We start from the raw sequence: 14348 nt of genomic DNA, 5'->3' as shown, positions 1-14348 counted from the left end.
CGCATCGTAATTCTTTTTATTTTTACTTTCGAGCCTTGTAAGGCATGACCGTGGGCGGCGGGGCCGGGCGGCCGGGCGGGCGGGCGGCGCACGGCCTGCCCCTTCCCCGGGCTCCGGCCACGCGGGCGGGCCGGCGCTGCGCCGCTGGCAACGTGTCGCCGGAACGCTCCTACCCCATCCGCATGCCTTACAAGGCTCGAAAGTAAAAATAAAAAGAATTACGATGCGGGCGAGGCTTGCGAGGGGGAGAAGAGATTCCACTTCTCCCCAACTACGGCGTCCTGGCGGGGCTCCCGGGGCAGTCCCCGGCCCTCCTCCAGCGCCCACCTGGAGCCCCGGGAGGAAAGGCACAAAGGCACCGCAGCCTCCCGCCCCGGTGGCCGCTCCTCCTGTCGTCTGCCGGCGCGCGTCTGCTCGGGGAGGGAGGGTGGCCATTACAGACAGGCGAGCAGGAGGCCCGTCCTAAAGGCCACGCCGGTGGGGCCTCTCCAGTGGGGAAATGCTGGGCGCCGCGACCGACTTATAAACCTCGAGGAAAAAAAACCAGCCTTATCGCCTTCACATTTTGAGTTCTCGGGAACCCGACAGACAATTCGCAGGGCCACCCAGCGACCGGCGCAGCCACCACTCCAAGTCTTTGGGCTCCTCCAAAGGACGGCCACCCACTGCTTAAGCCACACCAACCAGCAGCCTTGGGAGAGGACGAAAGGAGAGTCCAACAGGACACCCTGGTGGTGACATAAATAAAAATATGATTGCACACCACTCCCACGTAGCCAATTCAGTAGGTTCCTCCACAGAGAAGCCCAGGTGACAACCCACCCCCACCCCCACCTAAGCCCACCTGAGCCAGCAGGCCGGCCATCTTGAGCTTCCCGAAAACTGCAGAAAAACCAGCGAGAGAATGATCTCCCTCTGAAACCCCCCTTGTCTGCAGTCCCTTTTAACCTCCCCGAAAGGGGAGGAAAAATCCCAAGGGCTTCTCAATTTTTTTTTTCCAAAATATAAGGAAACCCCAATAGATCTGGGAGTCATTCCTTTTTCACAAAGCCTCAATGTGGTGGGTGCCAAGTCTTCGGCAAAGGCATTCCCCCACAGGCCTTATTACTTACCAGTTAGTTCTACGGGCAGATCCCACCCCAGAGAGGATTCCAAGGTGGGGGCCCAGGGAAAGCCCGAGGTCATCCAGCCCCACCCCTTTGAATTACCCAGCACTTGATGGGACCTACCCAAACTCATCAAGCAAGAGGTGTAAGATGAGAGAAACAAGCTAGAGACGACTGAAGCCTTGCGCCAGAGACTAAGCGTCAGAACTTAAGTGACAAAAGCCCGACTGAGCTCCAGTGGAGACCCTCCTCCAGTGTATCAGTTGAGGCTGCTGAATTCCCCCATCAAAGGAATCAAGGCCAGAGACCTTTGTGCAAGCCCCTTGCCCACCCAGAGAGGAAGAAACACTCCCCTTCCCTCCTCCTCTTGCATCATCAGCTCCCAGCCCTCCCCGTGGCCAACTACCCTCACACCATAGCTAGATATCTCTTTACAGGAAGGGAAATGGCATGTTCATTTTCCTTCCAGTCCTTTCTTTGTCCCCAGGGTTCAAGTGCACGGAATATGTCCTTCTCAAAATTCTCCGTGCAAGCTGTTTAGCCTCCTGTGTCCAAACCAGCCATCCTAACGTGAACAAAACCTTTAAAACAGGTAAGCCTTGGGGCAGGAGAAGCCCTAGGCAGCGGGTGGGGTAAGGTGAGACAAGCTGTCTTTTATTAGCCTGCCTTTCTTCTGCATGTTTTTGGTTTCTTCCATTCTCCAACGTACAGACCTGCCTCAGCTGAGGATGGGGTTAACCTCCCAATAAGCCCATCTTTAAGTTGAAAATATCCCTAAGTCGACAACGCATGTAACATACCTAACCGGCCCAACATCACCGCTCAGCCTAGCTAAACTTGAACGCGCACCTTGAACGCGCACAGAACATTACGTTAGCCTCAACGGGGCAAAATCATCTGACGCCAAGTGTTGAATACCTCATCCAACTTCTTGACTACCGTACAGAAAGCAAAAAACCGAATGGTTGTGCAGGTACAGAATGGCTGTAGTATATCAGTTGCTTACCCCACTGATGGTGTGGCCACTGGGAGCTGAGGCTTTGCCGCATCCCGAAAGAGGATCGTAAGGTACCTCACTAGCTCAGGGAAAGATCCAAATCCAGAATCTGAAGTTTGGTTTCTACCGAAGGTGTATCGCTCTCACGCCATCACAAAGTCGAAAACTTGTATGTCCAACTATCGTTAAGTCAGGGACCATCTGTGTGCCTTAATTTCTCTCTCCCGTTACAAACGTGGCAAGAGAGGTCACTCTGAAGAGGGAACGGTGGACCAGCACTGCCTGGTGTGGAGAGCAGACTACTCAACTCATGTCTGCCTCCCTGTCTGTCTGAAATGGGGGGGATCCACATATTTGCCCAAAGCCAAAGGAAGGCTCAGAGTGGCCTCTCCACCTCTTAATTCCGTCCAACCCCAGCTCTGCAACATGCTCCCTGACAAAAGGGTGCAGCGGCCAAATTCTTCAGGACGACTCCATTTTCAACTCCCCTCTTGAACTTTTCAAAAAGCACCCTTGTGCCTTAGACCCTGAGAAGTCTCCAAACACCGAGTGGAACTGTTGAAACCATTGTTCTATAAACACGTTTGACAGAAGAATCCTGCGTGTGCCCTGGAACTCACTTTGGGCGACACTTACTTCCTGGCTGGGGACCTTCTGGGACCTTTCAACAGCGCCTTCTGGGCATGGGCCCGAGACACACATGTGTCTGGACTCCAGCCCTGTGGGTCCCCAGTCAGTGTGGAACTTCAGGCTCCTCCTGTGTGCAGAGTGCCCCTCCCCCTGAGGTTTTGTTCTTTCTTCTCCCACAGGCTTCTCTGCCCCGCAACATGAAAGCCCCTTTCCCCATCACTGGCTCTTTGGCCAACGTGATTATTTATGGAAAAGTTCAGGGTGAAGCCCCCGAACCCCCCTTGAGGCAGTAACACCTGGAGAGATGAGCAGTGAGAGGAGGACACGGCAGGCGGGAAGGCGGGGGACTTTCATATATATGCGGAGGAATGTGAGGCAGGCCTGCAAAGATGATCGCCTGGTCGGGGATCCTTCCAGCTGACTCAAGTGAAGACACATGAGCAGGAACCCGGGAAGCCCTGGGCAGGCAGCACCGCTGGGCTTCTTAGAACCCGGGCGTCATCAGGCAGTTTCTCTCCCCCTCCTCCTCCTTCCCTTTGAGACCACACCATCTTTCCTCCTTCCCTCTGCATATCTATTCCACTCTCGTGCCTGCGGGTCGGCTTCCTCTGCTCGCTTATGACCACACGTGGCTGCCCACACCAAGTCCAAATAACCTTCTGACCTTCAGCACCCACCACCTTCTGACTGCCTCTGTCTTCCACTACATGACTCAGTTCTCAGGGAAATAACCTGATTGGCTCAGCCTGACTTAGGCAACTCCTTTCTGCCCACCCCCTCCTAACAGCTGAGGCGAGGGGGCAGGGTGGACTCATTGGGCACAACGGGACTGGGGATGACTTTGGAAGGAGGATATCTAATAAAGATGGGTTCGTCCTGGATCTGTGGAAATGGGGAAGGCATGTTATAGATCTGAGCTTTTCTCTTAGGGATACCCAGGAAGCCACAACCTAATGGATCAGAATCTTCTAGGAGGGATCCCAGACATTTTAAGCAGGCACTACAGCAGAAACCACTGTTCCATGTAGGAGAAATAAATGGCACATACAGATTTATCAAATATGACTTGATTGTATTAGGAGATGCATTTGTTCCTTGAGCAAATATTTACTGAGTGCTTACCAAGTACATAGCACTGGGTCAAGAGCCACACAATGGCACCTATGAGGCCATGCGTATTAGTGGAGAAGAGCGGAAACACCGTATGACAAAACTCCTTGAATGCTAAAATGAGCAGTTTCTAAGCACTAATTCAAAGGGCAAGACAAACTCATTGAATATATTTTTTTTAATGTTTATTCATTTTTGAGAGAGAGACAGAGTGTGAGCAAGGGAGGGGCAGAGAGAGAGGGAGACACAGAACCCGAAGCAGGCTCCAGGCTCTGAGCTGTCAGCACAGAGCCCGACGCGGGGCTCCAACTCACGAACCGTGAGATTACGACCTGAGCCAAAGTCGGACACTTAGCCGACCGAACCACCCTCGAATATTTTTGAGTGCAGAAGTTATGCTATCAGAAATATGCTTAAAAAGATGAATGGCTTGAAGCTAGTAGATAAATAAGTCCTGGAGACCTAATACAGCACAGTAATTATCGACAAGAAACCTGTATTATAAACATTAACAGACTAGATTTTAATTGTTCTCAACACTAAAACAAATGATAACAATGTGACACCACAAAGGTATTAGCTAATGCCACAGTGGCAATCATACTGTAATATAAATGTATCAAATCTATATGTCAGACACCTTAAATTTACACACAATGTTGTATGTCAAATATAACTCAATTTAAAAAGAAGGGGGAAGAGGAGGAGAAGAATGGAATTGTGGATTCAAGGTGAGTTTTGGGAGAAGGAAGGAAAAAAGTAAGAGACCCAAAGCAGACAAAAGTACTGAGAAAGCAATGCCAGAATCCATACAAAAGGGAATAAAGGGTTTTTTTTTTTTTACTATGTTTTCAGAAATTATAAAATATTAAAGTAGGGATCCCCTCTGAGTAGGAGAGTTATGGGGTAATTTTTCTGGCCTGCTTCTTTCAAACGTGTCTATTATATGCCATGTCTTCTACAATGAACACCCATTACGTATACAATGTTCTGTAAGGGGGGGAGGATCCCATTAGAGCAGTGGTCCTCAACCTTGAGTCCGCACCAAAATTACCCGTACGACTTATTAAAACGCAGCTTGCTGGCCCCCACCCCTGGAGTTTGTGATTCAGCAGGTCTCTGCTGTGGCCTGAGACTTCACATCTCTAACAAGCTCCCAGGGGTGCTGCTGCTGGAGGCTGAGGGACCCCCGCTTTGCGAATTAGAGAACAGTCAGCGAGACTGGAAAAAATGAACGTATGAAAGCCTTCAAGGGAAAAACCAAGAGGATTTGTCAAATACGAGAAGAGAAGGGAAGATTATGGTCAAAGGAAACCCCTTAATCATGGGTTGACTAAGTCTCTCTGAGATAATATATGAGAATGCTGTTTGTAATGGTAAAAGGGCTGCTGGCTTCCTTCCCTTGGGCCCAGGAGGAAGAGAGACCCAGCGTGAGAGCTGGGAGGCCCCCCACTCTTGAAGAGTTTCACGGATTGGTCCAGGGTCTTGCCACCTGCTCTTCATCCTCTCTTGGGCTTTCCTCCTGTGCATTCTTGGTGTTTACATGACAGGTTCTGAAGGGTGTAGCCTGGGAAAAGGCTTCTTTGAATTTCTCCAGCAGGGAACAGAGCCAGGAGGCTTATTTGAGGAGAGAAGGGAGGGAGGGATGTGTGGTAAGGGAAAGTACAGCCAAACCGGTAGAGTGAAGTTCATTAGCTCACGTGCCCCTCCCCAAACCTAAGCTTATCAAGTCACCTGCTGGAGACAACATGGGAACACAGAACCTGTCAGCTGAGGCTTAGAACACCCATGGGGCCATATGTGTGAGCGAATGATCCAGAATCCAGATTTAGTCCATTCATTCACTCAACAACTACGTATGAAGCATCTATCTACTCTAGGCCCAGGACTGTGTGGAGGGGACTGGGAAGGAAGCTGGAAAGGTAAGAGGTGTAGCTCTTGCCCTCAAGGATCCAGGAGACCCGGGGAGATTTATGAAGTGACCACACATAAATACACGCACACATGTGCGTGCACGTGCACACACACACGCGCACACACACACACACAGAGCAAAGCACCACGGCCGGAGGTCGTATAGCCTAAAGGCTAGCATAAAAACCTGGGACTGGGTTCATATTCTCACTTCACCACGTACCAGCTGGCTAACCTTAGTTAAAGTACTTAACTTCTTTCTCCCCACCTAGTTTCTTCATCTTAAAAAAAAATGGGCAGGGAGGGAGAATAACAGCAATACCCACTTCACGGGGCTCTGACAAAGATCAAATGAATTAATACTTGTAAAACACATATAATGGTGCCCTGGCACTTAGCACTGTTTTTTTTGTTAAGTAAATAAATCAAAAGGAAAATATTGACATATTTGACTGCATACCAATTTAAAATTTGCGTGCACTGCCAGAGTCATAAATCAAGTTAAAAGATAGATTAAAAAATGAGGAAATATGTGCCATACACAGATAAAGAGGTTAATATTTTAAATTTATAGCCCCTACAATCAATGAGGAAAAAAAAAAAAAGCAGCACCCTAATGAGAAAGGGGCAAATCCACCAAAAGAGAAACAAAAATGATCATATACCCACGAAAAGAGGCTCCACCTCAGTAAAAAACAAATGCAAATTAAAGCAATTGTGAGATCTCATTTCAGCTATCAGATTGGCACAGGCCGAGAAGGAATAATCATACCAGTGTTGGTGTGGGTGTCCGAAAGATGGTGACTTGGCTCAACTGTTCAATTACAACTTAAACGAGCCCAGCCATTGACCCTGAATTTCCAACCTCTAGGAATTTAGCCAAGGGAGATACCATAGCAAGGCTGTTAACATGCCCACCAGACTGCCTACCCCTGCGATCCAGTAAACGCCACACAGAGACTCAAGGGCCTGACACACACAGGAGACGCTCAGTCAGTAGTTACGGAAAACAAGCCCTGGAATACGCAACATTGTATTTAGGGGGGGGGTTGTTGGGACAGGGCTTAAAATCATGAAAACTCGGAAATTGCCAAAATAAGAGGCTACAAGCGTATTATTATATTCTGTGGGCCACCTTGGCCACCACACCCCCTTTGGTCCCCGCCATTTGCATTCTCCAGTCATTTTGAGTGAAGCCTTCCTGATTCAGGACCATCTTCACATTCTCATACACCATATGTGTGAAACAACCGGCAAACATTTCATAAAGTAACAGTTTGGGGGGAAATAAATACGTTGGCAAAGCTTTCCACCAAGTTAAGGTATTTTGTGATCTTTTCTACCACAAGGGACAAACCGATTCCTTTCTGAAAAGGCCGGGGCTCTGAGCAAAAAGAGAATTGCTAAGTATAACACACATTATACCCTGTGTTGTGGTGTCTTTTGTCCGGTGGTTTGAAGGCTTTCAGTGTATAGGTTTTCAGGATCCAACTTTCTCTACAAACTCTTACAAAGGTCCAAAGATAAGGGAAAATACTCTTGAGTTAAGAGTTTGTGGGGGAGGGGGAAGATGGACTCTCTTTTCCCATTGATCCTCTGTAACGATTTGTGCTTATAAAAGACCAGATGTGGTTATATCTTTTTTTTTTTTTTTCCAGATCTGATAGAAAAATCTGTGTCCAGCTGAGGCACTCCACGTGGCCAGAATTACTTCTGCTTCTCCTGCCCTTCCAAGGGAGACTCTGGCAGTCAGAAGCTTGCCCTAGAAAAGGCTGCCAGTCTGTGCTCTTGAACTCCATTTATCTACAGTTGATTGTCGTTATTCGTGCAAGTTGTGTTCTATAAAGTCTCCACAAACAATGAATTAGCAAATACTGAACTATTGCTCCTAGGGGAAACACACGGTCAGGTTCCTGCGAGCTGCGGGTGACTGCATTTTTGTTAACCGATGAGTCTATAACCACAGTTTGCTGTGTTTCCATTTAAAGACACCTTATTTAATATATATTGTTGATTCATTAACATGGAATTCACGGCCAACAGCGCTCTAACTCATGTCTGAACAAAGATTCTCTAACAAGGCTTCTGTATTTTCTCCACAAGGCAATCAGCCTTCATGCACTCAGGAACACTAAACACTTCAGCCCTACGATTAGGTGCCATTTTAAACAGAAAAATCACCAGGGGAAAAGCACAGAAAGCATAGCACAAGATAGACCACAGAACAGATACTTGTTTATGGTATGAGAGCTCAAACAAGAAGTCAGAAGCTGGGAAAGTGCCCACTGGGCCACTCAAATTTTTGGTCATTCTGCCAAAACATCCACAAGTGAGCACAAAAGCACCATGAGCGTTTTTTAATTTGGGGGTTACAAATAATTTTTAGCAAGGATGTGGATTTGCAAATATGGAACACATGAATAATGACCAACCATATTTAACAAACACTTAACATGGCACGTATTCGGTGCCAGGCAGTATTCTTAAGGCTTTGCAAATATTGACTCATTTCGGCCTCACATTAACCCTGTGAGGTAGGTACGACTATCATGCCCGTCTTATAAATAAACGAGGAACCTGAGGCACCAAGAGGTTTGGCCACCTGCCCAAGGCCACACAACTGGTAAGTGGTGGGCTGGGATTTGAACCCACACAGTCTGGCTCCAGGGTTTGGAGTTAGGTTCCAGGTAGGAGCCAAGGGAAGCTTCAGATCAATCCGCAGCCTTTGAATTTTTCTTGGAGAATCCCCTGAGGGTCAAGGACATGACGGATAAGAGTGGTGGGGTTCAAGAGAGGAAAAATGGTGAGCAGGAAATAAAGGAGAAGGAAGGGAAGAGGGGCTTTTAAATAGAATGAAAAGGCACTACTTACAAAGAGCCAAAGTGCAGCTTCTATGTCATAATCAATACTGTATGGTGTACCTTTGTAATAAAAAATAAATCAACTAGATGCTGAGCATCAAACCAATTATAAGTGCCCAGAGAGGCAAGGACCCTGTCTTCTACCTCTCTTCTGCTCATAGCATGTGGCATAGCGGTAATCAAAAATATTGATCGCTTAACAGGAAAAAAAAAAAAATGCTTCTTTTTATTGTTCTTTCAAGCTGGTATCTAATAACTACACAGATCAGTCAAAGAAAAGTGGCCTCATTGGGGCGCCTGGGTGGCTCAGTCGGTTAAGCGTCATGATCTCACAGTTCGTGGGTTCGAGCCCCACGTCGGGCTCTGGGCTGGCGGCTCCGAGCCTGGAGCCTGCTTCGGATTCCGTGTCTCCCTCTCTTTCTGTCCCCCCCCCCACCCCGCTCATGCTCTATCTCTCCCTGCCTCTCAAAAATAAAGAAACGTAGAAATTAAAAAAAGAAAAGAAAAAAAAATAGAAAAGTAGCATCATCAACCTTTTCCTCCTCCAAAGTTTTCAAGAGCTTTTATTGTTTTCCTGTCTTTACTGAGCACACCGAGTACCACAGTCTCTTGGGTTTCAGTTTCTACGTCCTGCCAAAGGCTAAACCAGGCCAAAAAATAACTTCTCTCATTTTACTTTGTCAGAAGAATGTGAAAGAAGACAATTAATTCCTCTCTCTAAGACCGTCTCTTTAAAACAAAAGCAAAAGCTACAAAGTTGATGACGTCTCTGGGAAACGTTGCGGGGATTAAGATATCACCGATATATTTCCCTGCCGTACAAAATTCTTCTGGGGTGGGGTTAACAACCTTTCAACTTACTGCGACTGCCAAACCTATTCTCTATCGGACGGTGCAGTTCACCGACACTTTCTGTTTTGGAAGCCCCACTCCTTCCCAAAATAACCTCTCATGTGCCTTTAATATTTCGATTCAGGTGCAAGCAACCCGTGCCCGTAAATTGTGAGGCATGAGTACACGTGAGCACTCGGGTCTCATAAGGGGTGGGGGCTGGGAAGGAAGCGGCCAAATGGACTGCTGTCTCTCTGTGGGTGCACCAAAAGCACCCAATGCCTCTGAGCTCAAAGACACGTGACTGTCACTGGCTTCAAAGATTTGGCCCCCAAACAACCAGGCGTCCTTTTTAAGTTGGCATTTCTTCCAGAGAGGAATACTGAACATCTTTCCTACATGCCTCACACAGTGCTAGGCCAGCTGTCTAACAATATGGATCCCGGAAGGGGGTGCTGCCCACGTTGGTGATGGCAGCCATTAGTGCCTGTTGCTCATAGGAAACGTCAAAGGGACCTTGGAACAGAGGCCCAGGCCATTGGCTGAGATCTCCCCGGGCAAGCGTCCATGCGCCTTGCGTGCCAGCAGAGGCTACCCGAGGACCAAGGTGGGCATGCCACGGTGTCCCGGACTTCCGGATGGCGTCCAGTCCCAGAGAGTGGATGTCAGGGCTCTCTGAAGGCTGCCCAGGCCAGGTTCAAAGGGAGGGATGAACCTCATGACATCCGTTCCTAAGAAATCCCACCTGCTATTGGCATGCCCGGGCTCTTCCTCACATACCAGCCTCCCAGGCAAGTCTCCAAAGGCATGGGGGGCAGGCAGCTGCAACAGTTTGCTTTCTCTCAATGATCTGGACTAGGAAGACACTGAGTTGAGGAAGAAGTCATGGCCACTCCCCAGGCTCTGGACCCCCAGATGGCCGTGAGCCCAAAAGGTCATCAAACCACCCCTTTGTAGGAAAAACGTGGTTTTCTTTGGCCCTGGAAATCTGGCCTGGCAGATTTTCTGGAGTCTGTTTCTTCGTCCACACCCACCCACATCACATGGATGCTCCAGTCTGTAAAAACGCAAACCTCCTCGGAAACACGCTTCCCCCTCCAAACTCCGAAGACGACCCCTGGCCAGAAAAGCCTGCCGCCGTGTGAGTGCCCGGCACAGCGACTCCCCAGCTTGCTGTGTCTGAATAACTTGAATATCAAACCCAGCACAAAGGGAATAACACACAGCAGTTGCTGGGAAAAAAAAAAAAGACCACTCCCCCCCCTCCCTTCTCTCCGCCGAAGCCACTTGAAATTTTTTTTTTTTTTTTTTGGTGTTTTAATCCACGAAAAACTTCTCATTTAAGCTTGGGGTGCAAAAGGCATCTGAAATGTGAGAGTCCCTGGACCAGCCCCGGGATAGAAAGGAAAGGTTTCAGTGAAATATAAAAGCAACACAGACCTGAAGGGGAGCGGGCTGCCCGATATGGAGGCAGCCAACTGCCAAACTGTCATTTTGCTCGGCGGCTGAACAGAAGGCTCCAGTAATGACAACCACAAAACGCATTTAAAGTCTGAAAAGGTGACTAATGAGCTCATTCATGCTGGCTATAAATTATTCACTACAACACTGATCCCACTCAAGACAAACAGTAAAGTAAACTTTAAACACAGACATCGCCAGCCTCCAGAGGAAAGCAAGTTACGTCTGTGAAACTTTTCACAATGAGAGGGATACTGGGCTCTCCTTCGTCCATTATCACGTTCATTCTTCTGTTTACTTTTTTTTTTTTACTGCCTTTAATCAAGTTTAAGCAGACACAGCTGTTACACATTTATTTCTGTTGAGTTTTTTCTTTCCATTAGTTATTACGAGCAATCATGATGCTCTAAAAATAGCAGCAAATTATATTCTCTAGAAATTGAGGGCTGACCTTAAAATGAAGCCCAGGTCTTCAGAAAGAATATTCACATGCACATGTTGGGTGAGTGACGGCTCTGCACGGCTCTGCACAAAGGCGAGACAAAAGTGCAGAGTATCTCCCACTCCTGGAGAGCTTTTCAGTGTGCTTCCAAACTTCCCTTTGGCTCTGGTGGAAGGGGGGTTGTTCCAAAACCTTACAGCACAGAACCTGCTTCCAGTGGTCACGTTTGGGTGGAGATTTCCGTGAAAACCCACCATTTTCACAGAGTAAGAGTTCTCATTGAGACTTCTCGTTACAGAGAAACTCGGCAACAGGTTTGTTTGAAAACCCACCATGTTGCTGCAGACTCCTCTGTTGAGCTTCCTGTTTAATATTAAATACAGAATTTTAGCTCTTCTGTTTTTCTAGACTGTGCTATATTTGCTACTACTACCACTACGGAAAGCATTATGACTGTGGAGACGTCGTCACATGTTTCTTGAACCTTTTTTTTTTAATCTTAGGGTCTATTTCCAAGACGCAGAGTTAAGAGGTTCAAACCTGCCCTAGTCAACTTTTTAAAAATAGTCCCCAAATAAGTACTTACATTAGCTCTTGGTCAGATCGCTGAACATTCTGTATTTTTAAACTGCTTTGAATGCTTTGAAAAGGAGCCACAGAAAAGCCACAGAAAACACTCATATTCAAATCCCGCCAGATGGAGGTTCTGACTAACCAAAAGTGAAAGCAGAAAGGTCGGAGGCTGAGATGTACCCTGGGCACACCTCGAGATTACAGGAAAAAGTGAATGGTTTGGGGCCTGGGGAATCTTGCATAACGTATGAGAAATAACGCATATAAGGCAAAGGGAGACCGGGGCCTTTGACTTCAACCCCAGACCAAGCCGAGCTCCGCGTCCATTTAAGGAAAATCTTTCACATTGTTTTCAGTTTCTTGCACAAGAACTAAAGGCTGGTCCGGCCATTTCTGTTGTCTGAAATGCAACGCGATTTTTCTTGTAAGTAGAGAAAGGAGTCTTGCAATATTTATAGCAAAGTACTTTGCCACCTACCGACGCAATCTGGTTGGTGTTCACGTGTTCGGCATGTTTTTGCTTAGAAGCCATTCTTTTGGTCCTCTGTGCAAGAGTTCTTGCAGTTTTGTTTTGGTTTTTGGTTTCTGTTTGTTTGTTGGTTTTTTTTAATCAAACAATGTGTAAAAACCCAATTCCAACCAAAGAAATGGAAAAGCCCGACGTGGCATTCCATTGAACACTCAGCTGCCCTCCAGCCCTCCACTAACTCAATTCCTGTCATCTCTCTGTAGAAAGGTGTGGGCAAAATACTGCTTTCAAATCCAGCCACACGTGGGTCCTTCCCTGGTAACGTGTCGGACAGACAGAGATCGCCTCTCCCTTGGTTGGTGGGAAACCCGGCTGGTCCGCTATGCTCTCAGCACCATGGCCCTCCTCTAGCTTCCTGGGGAGGACCGAAGGTAATGGGAACTCTGCCTGGGGATCTTCAAGGCTCCTGCACAACAACAGCCAAAACAATGAACACCAAGTACCCAGCTGGTGCAATCCAAGGAATTATAAGACGTGCATAACAACACCACGCTCCCAGGAGCTTCCGACTCTCCAGGAGCGTTGCCTGCGTGATTTCTTTCTTCCTTCCGCCATCTTTATGAGACAGGTACCGTCACCCTCTTACAGATGAGGATGCTGAGCTTACAGAAATGAAGGCCATTTGCCGGCGATGCTTGTAGAGCGGGACCGAAAAGGTATGACCCCATGAGTTTCAGGCCCACAGAGCCCACCCTCATAGCCGCTGCATTCTCTAACCTGTTTACGCCACCCATACCTAATTCCCAAGATCACAGAAATGCAGCGTTATCCGCACGGTCTATACCCTGGGCTGCTTTGTCGGAGAATTTGGGGGATCGTTTGATTTGGGTTTTTCGCGCAGCATTTTTCAAATGGGCCACGGACCACGACACTCCTTCTTGTCTTCCCAGGCCCAGCTCCTGATGCTCCCAGAGAACATGGCCACCACTCACTGAACAGACAAACGTATCTACAAAAGACCCGGGGCGATGGTCATACACCAGCACTGTGCTCCCACATGAATCGTGAAGCACAACGGTTGCAAAAACAACAGCAACCAATAACTCGTGACGGTGACAACTCCAGGGGCCAGGCCTGAAACTCCAAGTCTATCCCCATGTCCCACTTGGACGGACCCTCAGAAGGCACAAGCACTCTGAAGGTGCCCGTTATGCAACTCATAGACCAATCTACTCTCTCTCTCTCCAGGCCGCTCCCTCCCCCTCCCCCAATCCAACAAATGAACCTTTTCTCAATAGCCCACAGCCATCAAGGTCAAGATCTGACAGTGTCACCTCAAGCCAATGCTGCCAGAGCACCATTTCACTAGAAACCATTTCTGAACTCTCTCTGTTGCACTTTGCCCACTAAGTGAGGTAGTTACTGCCTGCCGGTTTAGAAACACCACTGCCCAGCCCACCAGAACTGTCTTCCAAAATCTCAGTTACAGAGGATTAGATCAAGGCACAGATCAACCTCAGGCAACTCTATAAACACATTCGAGAATCAGCAAGCCACAATGAACATACACTGACTGCACTACTCATCGGATTAACTTTTCCCCATGGATCCTGGACAGAAGGGTAACTCACCCCCAATCGAGGCAGCCCCTGTGCCCCCCACAGGTGCTCCAGAATCTTCAGAAAGCCCCACGCACTGGAGATGGGGGCCAGACCGCCTCTCCGGCACCCAAGCCAGAGATCTTCACATCCATGGCATTCCCACAGAGATCTGGGTACCAAGGCCAAGGAGTTCATTCCGTCATAAACTGGCCCCGTACGCTTCCTTGCAAGCTTTCCCAGTGCCACAACTGGAATCTTGTCTCAAGACTAGCCAAAGGCTCTGTAAAAAGTGGATGAAGCAGAGGGGCGCCTGGGTGGCGCAGTCGGTTAAGCGTCCGACTTCAGCCAGGTCA

General features: G+C 48.1%; 1 protein-coding gene across 2 annotated transcripts in view; it reads right to left on the bottom strand.

Moving 5' to 3' along the window:
• The window catches only part of FOXN3 (forkhead box N3), a 297410-nt gene that overhangs the window by 226047 nt on the left and 57015 nt on the right, over positions 1-14348 (bottom strand). The window contains exon 1 of one of the 2 annotated variants that reach the window (XM_049612348.1): positions 11939-12908. The exons of the other annotated variant lie outside the window; for it this stretch is intronic. The gene's annotated coding sequence lies outside the window, so the exon portion shown is untranslated. Of the gene's footprint in view, positions 1-11938; positions 12909-14348 lie in introns of those variants that run through there. 2 annotated transcript variants of the gene reach the window in all.

Source organism: Panthera uncia (assembly GCF_023721935.1).
Source record: "Panthera uncia isolate 11264 chromosome B3 unlocalized genomic scaffold, Puncia_PCG_1.0 HiC_scaffold_1, whole genome shotgun sequence".
NCBI lineage: Eukaryota > Metazoa > Chordata > Mammalia > Carnivora > Felidae > Panthera > Panthera uncia.
This window is presented reverse-complemented; position numbering and strand designations above follow the sequence as displayed.